The sequence below is a fragment of the Physeter macrocephalus genome, chromosome 8 (genome assembly GCF_002837175.3).
Source record: "Physeter macrocephalus isolate SW-GA chromosome 8, ASM283717v5, whole genome shotgun sequence".
NCBI classification, from domain to species: Eukaryota; Metazoa; Chordata; class Mammalia; order Artiodactyla; family Physeteridae; genus Physeter; species Physeter macrocephalus.
This window is the reverse complement of record NC_041221.1, coordinates 24035781-24051709: the sequence shown is the minus strand read 5'-3', so window position 1 is coordinate 24051709 and position 15929 is coordinate 24035781.

The following is a 15929-nucleotide window of genomic DNA, read 5'->3' as shown; positions in this document are numbered from 1 at the left end:
ATGGAGAATACCCACTGAGCTGTCAAAATGTAGCTCAAGCATCCCCTCCTCCATCTTCTGGGAGATATGACCACTTCCCCCTTTGAGCACTCATCGTATGTCCTGACTTTGTTCTGTATTCACGTTTATCATTCTTTATGGTACTTATTTATTTCTATGTCTGCCACTATTTACTGGCCTATAAAGCCCTTGAAGATTTGTTCCATGTGTTAACTATCTTCATATCCCTGGTGTCTAACAGGATGTATGTAGTAGATACTCAACAAAGTCTTATTGTCTGAACACAGAAATTAAAAAGATTGTGGACTGAGAGGAGACACACTATGCAATAGCTAAGATTAAAAAGTTTAAGTGGAGGCACAAAAAAAGTGAAAAGTGTAGGTGAAGAGGAGTTGCTGAGAGGCAAAGCAGTTGGTTTGTTTTTAATAGGCATATTGGAATCACCCAACATTTGGGGTAACTCTGATTTATCTGAGAGATAAGTAGGCTGTTCAGCAACCAGTTTTAGAGCCTGAAAGGAAGATCGAGGCCAAAGCTGTAAATGTGTGAGTGCTCTGTACATAGGAGGTATTTGAAGCTGTAGGTGTGGATAAGAGTTCCCAGGTAGAAAGGATATCATGAGAAGAGTAGAGGGCCCAGGAATCTAAAATCATGTGCTTGCAAGTTTGTCAGAGGAAGAGAGTAAGAAGTAAACCCCATGACAAATGATCAGTAAAAGGCAATGAAGTCATGTTTTCAGAAAGATGTCTGGTCAACAATGTTAGTGCTGTTGAAAGATCAAATGAGAACCAAAGAAATACCCGGTAGAACAATGAAAAAATAACAGGTCAAGTAAGATAAAGAGTACCTCGAACTTAATCTATCCGAATCTGAAATCATTTTTGTTTCCAAATCAACTGGTCTGTGTTCAGAGGTCTCCAAGACCACTACCGGTGTTTGGGGATTCCCTAGAAGGATGCACAAGACTCAGCATATAGTCATACTCATGGTTATGATTAATTATGGAGAAAAAGGATCCTGGTCACAAGTAGCAAAGGAAAAGGCATATGGGGCAAAGTCTGTGGAAAACTAGGTGCAAGGTTTCAAGAGTTCTCTTCCAAATGGATTCACAAAGGATGCACTTAATGTGCCCTAGAAATGGGTTATGACAACACGTGTGAAACATTGCCAAGAAGGGAAGCTCACTAGAGCTTTAGTACCCAGGGTTTTGGCTGGTCATATTGGCACCCTCTGTCTGGCACGTACTCAAATTCCAGACTCCCAGAAGGAAAGCAGATGTTCAGCATAAACCAATAGTTATTACAAAATGTTTAGGCACAGCAAGATACTCTTATCAGTAATGACAGGAGCCCTCCAGAAGTCAAGTTCTCAGACTCTAGCCAAGAGCTAAACCTGGATAGCAGTCAGGCCTACTATGTTAACTCTTTACTGCAGAGTCCTTTTCTAGAATCCCTTGTCTTGGTGAATGACACTATCACCAATTCTCTTAAGCAAGTCAGAAACCTAAGCATCTTCCTAAGCCAGCTTTTGGCTGACTGTGTGGTTTTAGATCCATGGGGAATAGTGAGAAAAGCTATAATACACATGCACATACATATACATATATATATGTTTGAAGGCTTCAAAGAGATACAAAAACAGTGAGAATTTCTGGGGCTAAGATACAGAAAAAATGAGAAATAAAGAGAGGTGTTTGGCATCTGCAGTTGCTTTTGCCCAGAAAGCAAATGAAAAATCAGAAAACAAATGTGGCATCTGGGAAGTTAAGATTCTGAGCAAAGCTTTTGGTACTGTCACAAGGCTGAAGAGTCAAAAATTGTAGTGAAGGACCTTTTAAGAAGAAGAAGAAGTCCTATAAGTGCTCCAGGTTTTTGGTTATTACACAAAAGGCCTGCACCCTCAGAGTAAGGCTAAACTGAAAACATCCCATAACTCACAAAGACTGAAAAACAACTCCCAACCAGCTTAATCCTAGACAAGAAAAAGATGATCTGCCAGAGGAAAAATTAAACACACTTGGGAGGGTAATAACCTTATCCAAAGCCTTGAATTGTCTCTACAATTTTTCATACACATTTGGCACCCAATTAAAAAAAAATCCAGGTATACCAAAAGACTTGACCTAAAACTAGAGAAAAAAAGAAGTAATATAAACATACCTTTAGACAATAAAAAATTGGAATTATTGTACATAAACAGTAAATGTCTATAATTAATATGTTCAAGAAATAAAATTGAAAGATGAGGAATTTCAGTAGAGAATTAGAAACCATAAAAAGATTCAAATTGAAATCCTATAATGGAAAAATAAAAATAAATAAAATTGAGATCAAATTGATGGGCATAACATCATATTTGGGTGAACTGGAAACAAGCTGTAGAATATATCCAGACTAAAGCACAGAAGGACAAAAGACTAAATATAAAGGAAAGAAGAAACATATGAGACATAATGAAAAGATGTAATTGTAGTTCCAGAAAAAGAGAAGAAAGAAAATGAACAGAAGGAAAATTTGAAGAAATAGTGGTCAAGAGTTTTTCAAAACTTTGGTAGGACAGCACGCTTCAAACTCAAGGCCTATGAGCCCCAACAGAACTAAGACGAAGAAAATCAAGCTTTAAACACATCACTGTAATTTCTGAATACCAAAGACAAAGGAAATCTTAAAAGCATTCAGAGGTGTTGAAAAGGCAGAGGACTTTGAAACAGAAAGACCAACAACTGACTTCTGATGAGAAACAATGGGAGTCACAAGACTATTGAACAATTCCCTCAAAGTGATGAAAGAAAATAACTGTGAACCTAGAATGCTTTACTCAGGAAAATAATCTTAAAATATGAAGGTGAAATAAAAACACTTTCAGAGAAGCAAAAATTAAGAATACTTTCCAAAAGCACATGAAGGGAGCTCTTTAGTCAGGAGGAAATGATCCCAGATGCAGATATAGAATGCTGAAAGGAAGACTAACAGAAAATGGAAATGGAATTGACTATAAAAACAACAAAAATAACATATCAAGATGTTTAACAGTACATGTTAATTACAAACATGAGAAGAAAAGCAAAAGTTTTGGAAGCTGAGTAAATGGAGTGTATTAAGTACTAAGAGCACTTCATTGCTTTATGAATCCACAGGCACAGTGGGAAACAATCATTCACGACCACTGACCTTGTTTTACTGATTTTACATCCTGCTCGTCCCTTGAATCTCTGTCCTTCTCTCCATTCCTCCACTCACATCTAGTCCAGGCTGTAGGCGATCTCTTTTTCCTGGAAGACTGCAGCCACACCCACTGGCCTCCCCACTTTCCCTCTGCAACTCATGCAGTCTGTTCTCCACCAGTAGCCAGAGTGATCCTCTGACAGTCTAAGTGATTCTTTCTCCATAATCACTTCTCTCTGGTCCCGATCCTGCTCTTCCTGCACCGCCTGGATGTGATCATTCCTGCAATGCTCCCTTACCTGAGGAAGGGAGAAGGTATGTAGATTCCTACTCTTTGCTGAGCTGCCACAGCACCTGGCTGGTGCCCTTGTGATCACAGCCACAAGCTGGTTCCTCAGTCACAGGGCAGTTTGGCATCCCTCTCTTCTTTTGTAGCAGGGCTCTCCTGTGGGTCTTAGACTGAAGTTTCCTTCTTCTATCTGTGCCCTATCACCTTCCATCCTTCTGGAATCCCTCAGTTTCTTGTTAAACAAGGAATGCCTTTCTTCATTACCATTACATTAATGGGTTAAGTTTTTAAATGTATAGGAACTGGGTGATGATGTGAAGGCTGTAAGGTAGGCAACTTCACATTCCAGAAAGGGACGGGAAACTTCTACAGATGCTACCTCTTTTCATGAGGTGGGGAAAATATGCTCCATCTCTTGCCTCTCTCTCTTACACACTTGGTGTGCCACTTGCTCAGACAGAGTAGGGCTCCCTGGCTGCCCCCTCAGTTGTGTGTTCCAGGACAACTGAGGGTCTGTGCCTGCCACCCTGAGGAAGGCTCAGCAGGACAGGGGTTCCCTCTTCCTATCACCAGATAAATTTCCCTTAGCTTGTTTTGTTCCAGTTCAGACTGGTAGATCCAGATGTCTTTAGCTGTGTGGGTAGTAAGAGTCAGGTTTTGAATAGAAAACCCTTGTTTGGTCTCAGTTCTAGGCCATGTTCTCTAACTGAGCTTTTACTAGCTGAGCTTTACAACCCACTTCTCTCCTGGTACTGGGGACTTGCTCAGACATTAATTGGGTTCAGACCATGGACTCTATTTGGCTAACTGTCCTTTGAACACATTCTTTATTGTCCAGAACTTTTGAAGGAGAGGAGTGTGTTCATACTGGTCCTTAAGTACCAACATCACCATCAAAGTGACATGTGATTACTGTTTCTATGATCATCTTCATAGGTTGCTCTTATTTCTTGGGCAGTACTGAGTACTGAGCACTGAGAGCAATCTACCATGAGTCAAGAAACATGAGATTAGCTCCTAGCACCAAGAAGAAAAGTCAGTGACCATATTTGGGCCTCAGCTGCTCTCTGTGTGAAATGAGAGACTAGGTCAGCGATGTCTACTTCAGAATCTTGTTGCGGAGGATAGTGTTTGGTTTGAAAAGCATATTTAACATTGTAGTATATATTTATATTGGGGGGACATTTTTTCGTTGTTTCCATTTTTCTTCTTCTGCTGGTGTCTTGTTGTCAGCTGTGTGATATGATCCTGCATGGTTTGCTCCAAGGACAGCACTATCTCCAGCAGCGGGGTGTGGATGCTACGGTTTCTGAGGGTCTGGTCCCTCATCTGGCCATAGGGCATGCGGGGGATGTCTGATGGGTCACTCACATTCTGGGTCTTCCTATTGACCTCAGCAGGGTGGCTAGAACCTCTGTCCCTGTTTTCACTCATTTCTTCTCTGGTCTAAAATCCTTATGCTTGATGAAATCATCCTTAACCATTGGGGCTTAGAGACCTCTTCATCACCCTCTGCCTCTCACTGAGCTTGCTTCCATTGTTCCCATTACATACTCTATACAATATGAAACTCTAAAGTCTACTGGCTTCTAGGGATGTAGAGCAAGGCAGAGGTGGGGTAGACGTGGGAGCCAGCATCTTTTGAGGGCATGCACAGTTATTGTGCTTCTTAAAACGTATAGTTTTTAAATAAGTCTAAGAGAAAGATGGACTACACACCTGCTAAGATCCCTCCTATTGTAATGTAGTGGATTCTGTTTTATTTTATTATTAATGTAATTTAATTTAATTTTGGAAAGAACACTTAACATGAGATCTACTGTCTTTACAAAATTTTAAATCTACAACATAGGTACAACATTTTAGGCAGATCTCTAAAGCTTATTCATCTTGCTTAACTGAAACTTTATGACCACGGATTAGTAACTTCTCATTTCTCCAATCCCCCAACTCCTGGAAACCATCATTCCATTTTTTGATTCAACAAGCTTGACTACTTCAGATACCTCCTGTAAGTGGAATCGTGCAGTATTTATCTTCCTATGACTGGCTTGTTTCACTTAGTACAATGTTCTCAAACTTGATCCACATAAAACATTGCAGAGTTTCCTTCTTTTTAAAGACTGAATAGTATTCCATCATATATATATAACATATATATATATATAAATATATATAAATATATATATTTATCCATTCATCTGCTGATGGACTTTGAAGTTGTTTCCATATTGTGGCTATTGTGAATAATGCTGCAATGACCATGGGAGTGCAGATATCTTTTTGAGATCTTCTTTCTTCTAATTGAGGCATAACTGACATTTAACATTACAGTGGTTTCAGGTGTACAATATAATGGTTCAATATTTGTATACATTGTGAAATGGTCACCACAATAAGTCTAGTTAATATCTGTCACAGTTATAAAAATTTTTCTTGTGACAAAAACTTGTAAGATTTACTCTCCTAGCAAACATGCAATTACTAACTATATTACTAATGATAATCATCACGCTGTACATCACATCCCCATGACTTATTTATTTTATAACTGGAAGCTTATACCTTTCAACCCCTTTCACCCATTTTGCCCATTCCCTACCTCCTGTCTCTGGCAATCACCAATCTGTTCTCTGTATCCATGACCTTAGTTTTGTTTGTTTTTGTTTTTAGATTCTACCTATAAGTGAGATCATATGGTATTTGTTTTACTCTGTCTGACTTATTTCACTTAGCATAATGACCTCAAAGTCCATCCTTCCTATCACAGATGGTAATATTTCCTTCTATTTTATGGCTGAACAATATTCCATTGTATATATATACCACAACTCCTTTATCCAGTCACCCACCAAGGGACACTTAGGATGTTTCCATATCTTTAGTTATTGTAAATAATGCTGTAATGAACATGGGGTTCATATATTTTTTCCAATTAGTATTTTCATTTTCTTTGGATAAATACCCAGAAGTGAAATTGTTGGATCATATGGCAGTTCAACTTTTAATTTTTTGAGGAATCTCCATACTGTTTTCCATAGTGGCTGCACCAATTTACATTCCCACCAACAGTGCATGAGGGTTCCCTTTTCTCCTCATTCTCAACAACACTTGTTGTTTTTTGTCTTTTTGATAATAGCCATTCTAATAGGTGTGAGGTGATATTGTGGTTTTGATTTGCATTTCCCCAATGGTTAGTGATGTTGAGCATCTTTTCAAGTATGTGTTGGTCATCTGTATGTCATCTTTGGGAAGATGTCTATTCAGGTCCTCTGCCCAATTTTTAATTGGATTTTGTTGTTGTTATTGAGTTGTATGAGCTCTTTATAAATTTTGGATATTAACCCATTATCAGATATATGGTTTGCAAATATTTTCTCCCATTCAGCAGGTTGCTTTTGAGATCCTTGATTTCAATTCATTTGGGTAAATGTCCAGCAGTGGAATTGCTAGATTATTTATTTGGTAGTTCTATTTTTAATTTTTTGAGGAACCTGCATATTGTTTTCCATAATGGCTGCCCCATTTTTCTTCTAGTGGATTCTTTATAAACATATTTATGCCTTGGGATAGCAGGTTCAGTGACAAAACATATGCAGAAGACTCTGAAGTCTGATGCATTGAAGGTGCTCTGTCAGACTTATTCAATACTTCTGTTCCTCCCCTGTTCCTCATTTACAGATGAGGACAACAGAACAAGTTGCCCACAAACTGAAGGCTCTAGCTCTCTGCCTCATGTCAGGCTTAGATCTAACTTTGAGTTTTAACAACAGCAACATTTGACCTCAAAACACAAACCTCTAGTCTTTTAGCTGGAGATGGATGCAGCAAATATAAGACAGTAAGAAATAAGATGAAAAGTTGACTCATCTATTAGACTTAAAGTTTCTTGTTTTTAGCAAGTAAAATGGACTTGAAGGAGCCTATTTGCTTCTAATGGATTTGCCAGTCCCTCCTGGTAATCAGATTGCATGGGGTCTGCTCTCCTTTATCATCTGGTAATCATTTTCAGAGCTAGTGAGACACCACGGGGGTTTGCCTCTGGCAGGCAGTTCTCTGTTTGATTTGCATCATTGGTCCATGTGCATTTTTATGCATTTGAGGAACGCACATCACATCATCACTGAGCTTGATTCTTTCTATCATGCCTAAGTGTGTGCTAGCTCTGGGGTGAGGACCCCACATGCCTGGCTGCCCTGGAATGTGGCCCAGCAAGTATTTTGTAGCAATGCTTCAGGCTGCATTAGGGTCAGCAAAGGAGCTGAGATAAGCACTCTTTCCCTGTGCAAACCCACTCTCTCTTCCTAAGTTTAGGAGGGGAAGAAGGAATCCCCGCACGAGAGTACAGGATGTGCAGTGGTAGCATGCCCATTGCTGGGCGCACACCCATTCTGCACCGTTCTGCAGCTACTTTGCTCCTACCCATTCCTGAGAACAAACGCACTCTACTGCTGTGTCTGGAGTCTCATTTTCTTCTTTTGGTGCCAACTGGGTTCTGTGTGAACTGAGCAAGGTTAGCCCCAGACAAAACTTTGAAACAAGTTCCTTTTCTTCACCACCAACCAACCCAAACAATATCTTCCAGTCCTCTGTGAAGATAGCACACCATTTCATTGGCCAAGTACTTCTTTAGCAGCTACTATGTGCCTGGAATTGTTCCAGACCATTGATTTGCCTCAATGATCCAAACAGACAAAATCACTGCACTTAGAGGATTTATATTCTGACAGTGACACAGGCATGAATGCAGGTCAGTCAAAAGTTCAGATGACCAGAGGGGACAGTCAGTAAAATAATGAGTGGTGTGAGCTGGTGTAAACCTAAAGGAGTGGTGGGGACTGTGGCCACCTGGAGAGGGAAAGTGCACCTGCTCTTCTGAGGGAATGTTGGCCCTTTGCATCTCATCTTGAGAAAAACTGGAAATCTGAATGTATAACACGTAAAATCTCTGGTTTCTTAAATGTTGGTAACTAGCTCAAAAGTTTTAAAAACATTATCAATCCCTAAATCCAAAACCAGACAAACAACAAAAACAAAAAATCGTCTCTGCCAGATTCTATCCAACACAGTCAGTTTGTGACTTCTGTGCTGTAGGTTAAGTAGTTAAAATGGGCTTTTGAATTTCAAGTGACCAATAGATTAGGGAACATAGTTCTTGAGAGGCAACTGCTCAGGTCTGTCTCCTGCTACAGGAGACATAATGACCAATGGTCTGCTTTATTCACTCCCCTTCTTATCCACTCCCACAGTTATACCAAGGCTACCCTTGCTTCAGGCTGCAACCAGCCAATGACTGGGCATGGCTGGGTACTAAAGCACGATGCAGACTCCTCCAATGGGCGACTTTGGCTCAGCATTACCCATAGGCTTGGCCAAATTTGGTTCTTCCTGCGGCTGAGGTTCTTGCTCCCCAGTCTTTCTTCCTTCCTTCTCTCCTTCCAGAGTATCAGACCTGCATTGCAGTCTCAACCTCTTCCTGCCTTCTCCTGCTCTCTCCCCATAAATCTCTTGCACGTCAAATATTCAGCAGACCCAAACTAACACAAGGTGCCAGAAGTTCTGATTGAAAGGGAGTCTCCTTTCTAATCCTGGTTCCTCCTTAGTTTGTTATTTCCTATTGTTTTTTTTTTGTTTGTTTGTTTTTTTTTTCTTTCTGGCTTGTTACTCGATGCCTCAGATAGTTTCAAAGGCGCCCAGAGGCTGGGTAGATGAGCTACGGGGCAAGGAGATGGGCTGGAATTCAAGCAAGTGGGGAGGAGAGTGGAGCTTGGCAATGACAAAGTTCCGAGGGTGGAGGCAGCACGGGCTAATAGGTTAGGGTAGACAGGTCTGGACAGTGGGCTGTGATGGTGGGTGGTGTCTTTCCTGCAGAGGGCAGTGAAGGCCTTTCCCAATAACCAGCTTTGCCGCCTGATTCCTCAAAGGTTCAACTGAATGTTTTCGTATAGTTACAGAGCAAAGAGGTCATGGTCTCCCCTTTATTATTTCTTCTTTGGATTCCTTTCCTGTCTGTCTCTTCTCCTTCTTATCCTTGTCATCACTTCCCTCACTTAACACTTCCAACTTAGGTCTCCAGAAGTTCACCACCTGCCAGATAAGACATTAGACTTTGGGGGTGTTACACAACGAGATTGTTGACTTGATATTTTAACAATGCACTTGGTACTTTTAGCTCCTTTATACTGATGTTTTCAATCCATTTTTATTTGTTCAGTTTTTCACTGAATCCTATGAGAGGTAAGATGCATTGTCCTTGCCATGATGATGGTGATGCAGGCTTGAACCCACTCACTCTAGTACGTAGGGGCCATCGTCCAGACAGTGCAAAGACTTGTCGATGCATGTTTGTTGACAGTAGCTGGAGTAATATATTCAATTCTGTGGAAGAAATAACCAGCCACTGAAGTTTCTAATGGGCAGCTTGCACCCGGTCCCTCAGCATTGCTTTGCCTGTGAGTGTGTGTGACTCAGGACAGAATTACTTTGAAACCAAAACAACGGACACTCCCCAGTCACTTAGGTTCTAAGAGATCTGTGGCTTGTAGGGAGCAGAATGCAATAATCAATGGGACACTCGAAGCAAAACCATCTGGGGCTCTTACATCAACTTGAAAAAAATGCACCTTCGAAAGAGTGCTGAATTTTCAGTTCTTAAATGAGGATGAACCCACTCTATGAGAAACAAAATGTGGTTTGTAAGTGAAATACATCCACCGGTGGGCAGAAATTCTTGTGCTCATTCTTAATGCCTTATGCTTTTTCTTTCTACAGACTAACATCTCCCACCATTCTGTATCTTTGCTTTTATTTGATTTCTGCCATAGCTTTTTTTCTCGGCTACCTTGACCATGTGGTGAATCCAGTCCAGGTTAGAGAGGATTGGAGGTATACTTTGGGGGCCAAGAGGAGTGGCTGACCTAAGACCCAGGTGCTGCTAAGTGAGGGTTTAATTGTCCCCGACAGACAGGAAAAGACCATTATAATGAAAAGTTTCTTGAGCTGGTAGGGAATTAGTAAAAAAAAAATCAATTAAGAAAAGACTGTTATTGTTCTTGCACCTGACACTTTAAACACAGCTATTAAACTCGCCTACTTCTTGGTGGCTGGGACAGCAAAACCAGCAGCCGACACCACTTCATATACCCAATTGTGCAAGATTCTCTGTGGCTTACCTTCTACCTACCAATTCTTGTTTTCATTTTTGAAGTCTGAGACTTCCTAGAGACATCGCCTTTTGTCAATTATTTTTCTTGGTTTTATTGTGAAATATAACACATTCAGAAAGTGCTTACAGTTGATATGATCTGCTGTTTGATGAACACTTATAAAGCAAACAACCCCATAATGGCCACACCGTCTAAGATACAAAGGCTTACCAGGCTCCAAATTTCCTTCTCAGATCTATTGCTCGTCCAGGGGCTAGCCCTTGTCCTGGTATTTTCAGTAATCATACCCTTGCTTTTTAAAAGTATTTTTGTCTCTTATAAATGCATCGCTAAACAATATAATTGAGATCATCCCGTTCTTGAACTAAACATAAATAGAATCAGAGTGAACGTGTTCTTTCGTCCGACTTCTTTTACTCAATACCGTTTGTGAGCTTCATAAAGATGTTACATGTGGCCGTCATTCATGCATTTTCATTATTATAGAGTATTCTATCCAATGACTGTATCACCATTTAAAAATAATTCAGATGACTTTTGTTGGACATTTAGGTTGGTTTTATTTCAGCCTTGATACACATATCTGAGTGAACACAGTAGAAGTCCCTCTGGGTTGATACCCAAGAAAAATATTGCTGGGCCCCATGATATATTTATCTCCAAATTTATTAGATAATGCAGGTTGTTTTACAAAGTATTTACAACATTTACACTCCCATCAGCAGTGTATAGGTTCCCCTTTGCTGCACATCCTCATCAACACTTAGTATTGTAAGACTTCAAGTTTTGCCAATTTCATTTGAATTTCCTGATTATGTAGGGGGTTGAGCACATTTCCATGTGTATTTTGGACATTTGATTTTCTTCCTTTCTGAAGTTCTTTTTCTAGTCCATTGTCCTTTTTTTTTTTTTTTTTTCCTTTGGAGTTGTTTTTTTCTTTTTGGCTTGTAGAAGTTTTTTATATATTTTGTACAGCAGTCTTTTGCTAGCTATAAATGTTGCAAAAAGCATCTCTTCTGGTTTGTCTTCTTTTTAGCTTTAGATTGCTTTTTTTGAACAGATGTTCCCGATTTCAAATCAGGGACATTTATCAATCTTTTTATTGTTGGTGCATTTCAGGTCTAGTTTAAGCAATCCTTATTGACCCCAAGGTATCTGTCATGGGCTGAATTGTGTCCCGTCCCCTCCCTCATTTATATGCTAAAGTCCTAATCCCCAGTTTCTCAGAATGTGACTGCATTTGGAGATAGGGCCTTTAAAGAGGTAAGGTTAAATGAGATCATATAGGTGGGCTCTAATCCAATCTGACTGCTGTCTTTATAACGAAGAAGAAATTTGGACCCACACAAAGATACAAGGGATGCACACATAGAGAAAAGACCATGTGAAGAGGCAGCAAGAAGGAGACCATCTGCAAGCCAAGGAGAGAGGCCTCAGAGTAAGCCATCCCTGCCAGCACTGTGATTTTGGACTTCCAGCCTCCAGAACTGTGAGCAAGTAAATTTCTGTTATTTAGGCCACCCAGTCTGTGGTATTTTTTGCTGTGGTAGCCTAAGCAGACTAATACAGTATTGAAGATATTCTCATACATGATCATCTAAAAATTTTATATTTTTGGTCTTGGCATTTAGCATTTAAATTAAACTGAAATTTATTCCTGTTTGTAGTGTGAAGCAAGCGTTCAATTTCATTTTTTCCCCCTTAATGGATACCTGATTATCTCTGCGCAGTTTACTGAAAAGTTCATCTTCAGTCACTTATCTGCAATGCCACCCCTTTCACTGATCTAATATCCACATAAACATGTGTATGTTTTTAGGCCATATATTCTGTTTCATTTGTCAGTTTGCCTGTGTCTGCACCAAGACCAGTGTGTCTTCATCACCTAAGAATTATATCAAGTCCTCATATCTGGTAGAGCAAGTCTAAACCCCCTGTTCTCCATCAGTGTCTTGGCTACCCTTGGGCCTTTGCATCATCCTATATGTTTTAGAATCAGCTTTTCAATTTCCACACATGTCCACACACACATAAACCTGCTGGTATTTTGATTGGGATTGCATTTAGTCTATAATTAATTTTAAGAACTGACATTTTAAAAATCTTTAAAATACTGAATATTTTATTCCATGAACATGATAAATTAATTTATTCAAGTCTTTTAATGTCTTTCACTAAAGTTTATTGATTTCCTCTGAAGAGGTCTTGAACATAATTTGATATATTTATTTTTTATATTTTTATATTTTTGATGTTACTGTCATTGGTATCATTTTTAAGGTTTTACTTATTGTTTATTGTAATGTATATTTCCAAATATATGTAAAATTATTATTTCATATGTATACAAAATTGATATTTTACAACTTTATTGAGGTGTAATTGAAGCATGATAAGCTATATTTAAAGTCCACAATTTGATCTGTTTTAACATGTATATACCCATGAAACCATTACCACAATCATGGTAAATGTTCTACCAACCCCACAAGTTTCCCTGTGCTCCTTTGGAAGCCATCTCTTCCTCTGTCCCCATGCTACCGCTTATGTGCTTATTGGTCACGTGTATAGCTAGTCCCCAACTTACGATGGTTCAACCTGTGATTCTTTGACTTTATGAGGGTGCAAAAGTGACACACATTCTGTAGAAATGATACTTCGAACTCTGAATTTTGATCCTTTCCAGGACTAGAGATATGTGGTGTGGTACCCTCTTGTGATGCTGGGCAGTGGCAGTAGCCACAGCTCCCATCAACCACATGATACACTTACAACCATTCTGTACCCAGACAACAATTCTGTTTCTCATTTTCAGTGTAGTATTCAAACAATTACGTGAGATACTCAACACATTACTATACAATAGGCTTTGTGTTAGATAATGTCACCCAGCTGTAGGCTAACAACCTAACTGTTCCTTGCATGTTTAAGTTTTGCTGGGCTAAACCATGATGTTTGGTGCATTAGGTGTATTAAATGCATTTTCAACTTACTGTGGGTTTATCAGGAAGTAACCCCATCGTAAGTCAAGGAAGATCTTTATTTTTTCTTTGATAAAGAATAAATCTTTTGACCATTTAAAAAATTGTGTTCTTTGTCTCAGTACTGACTTAGAGTGGTTCTGTACATGTTCCTCAGACAAGTCCTCTGTCAGATACACATGTTCCCAACATTGTCTTCAGCTCTGTTGTCTTTTAGTTTTAAAATTACATCTGTTCAAGAACAAAAGTTTTAAATTTAAATAAATTCCACTTTATCATTTTTTTCCTTTTACATTTTATGCTTTTTGAGTTCCATCTCAGAAATCTTTGCCTTCTATAGGGTCACAAAAATTTTCTGCTATTTTTTCTTTTAGAAATGTTATAGTTTAGGTTTTACTCTTTGCCTATGATCTATTTTGAGTTAATCTTTATAAATGATGTGAAGTAAGGGTTGGGGGTATTATTATTTTTTTCTATATGGATATCCATTTGATCCAGCATCATTTGTTGAAGACTTTCCCTTCCACACTGAATTGTCTTAAAAATTTTTTCAAAAATTTATTGACCACATGTTTGTGGATCTGTTTCTGCACTCACTAGTCTGCTATTGTTTCATTGATCTATGTCTATCTTTTTGTCAGAACCAAACTGCGTTGATTATTATTGCTTTATAGTAAGTCGTAAGCCAGGTTGGGTAAATCCTTCATCTTTGTCCTCAGCTCACAAAATTTCTCTGATTATTCTAAGTTCTTGCATTTCCATACACATTTTAAAATTGGACTGTGAATATCTACTAAAAAAACTGCCAGAGTTTTGACTGGGAATGCACTGAATCTTTACATTAATTTGGAAGGAATGGCATTTAATTATATTGACTCTATTAACTATATTGAGTCTTCCAGTTTATGAATGTGGCATGTCTCTGTACTTAATTCTTCTTTAATTTCTTTATAGTGTTTATTGCACCATGTTTATAGTGTTTATTGCAGAGGTTGTGATGTCTTTGTTATATTTATCCCTAGGTATTTTATGTTTTTTGATGCTACTGTAAGTGTAATTAAAACAATTTTTATTTTCTAATTGCTTGATGTTAGTAGAGCATAGAACTGTATAGTATAATTGATTTTTGAATTTGCCCTCATTATTGGGGAGACTTACTAAACTTATAATTTCTGATTAGCATCTTTAGATTAGTTTGGATTTTCTAAAGACACAACTATACTGTCTGAAAATAAAGAGATCTTTGATACTCCCTTTTAAATTGTTTTGTACATTTCCTTCCCCCTCCCCCCTTTTACAGTGTTACTATACTGGATAGGACCTAGAATACAACTTTACACAGAAGTAGTGATAACAAGCATCATTGTTCTATTCCTGACAACAAGGTGAAAATTTTCATCATGTTATTATCAAATAGGAAATGACTTTTAGATTCCCCTTATCATGTTTAGGAAATTCTCTTCTATGCTTTGTTTATATAAAAGATTTTATGAATAGATGTTGAATTTTGTCAGTTTGGTAGCATCTATTGAGACAATCTGTAGCTGTTGGAAATGAGGTACATTAATTCAATTTCTAATATTAAATCAAGCTTGCTTTCCTAGAATAAACCCATTGACTTATTCTTGGATATTATATACTCTATTTTAAAAAATAAATTGTTTAATCAATGTGCTAATATTTGTTTAGGATTTAAAATTCTTCATATCAGGAGTTTGAGCTTTCTTGGTTTTTATCTATTTATTTTTAATTAACCTCAGGAGAAGTTTTACAAATAAGGCAGCATTCACAGGTTCTGGGCTTTAGGATGGAGAAATACCTTTTGGGGGGTAACCATTCAGCCTATTACAGGCATATATGAATTAAAATGTTTATGTCTTCTTGGTGAATTAAATCTTTTATAACTGTGAGAGAGCCCTCTTTATCTCCAGCAATATTTATTGTCTTAAGGTCTATTTTATCTAATGTTCAAACAGCCACGGCTTTTCTCTTTTGGTTAGCAGTTACTGGCATATATATTTGAATCCTTTTCTCCAGTCTTTCTGGTCCTTATATTTTGGATGTATCCATTATGCACAACATACAGCTGTTCTTTTAGAAATCTACTAGCTGATCTTTGCTCTTATCTGAAACAGTTAAACCATTTACATTTAATATAATGATTTAAATATTAGGGTTTAAATGTATCATCTTTTTATTGCACTTTCAATTTGCCTCTTCCTATTTATATTTCTTTTTCTTTTATCTCTTGTTTTATTTTTGTGTGACTGAGTAGTTCTTATTAATCTATTTTTTCCATCTTCTTGTTTTGAAGTAATATATTTTGTCT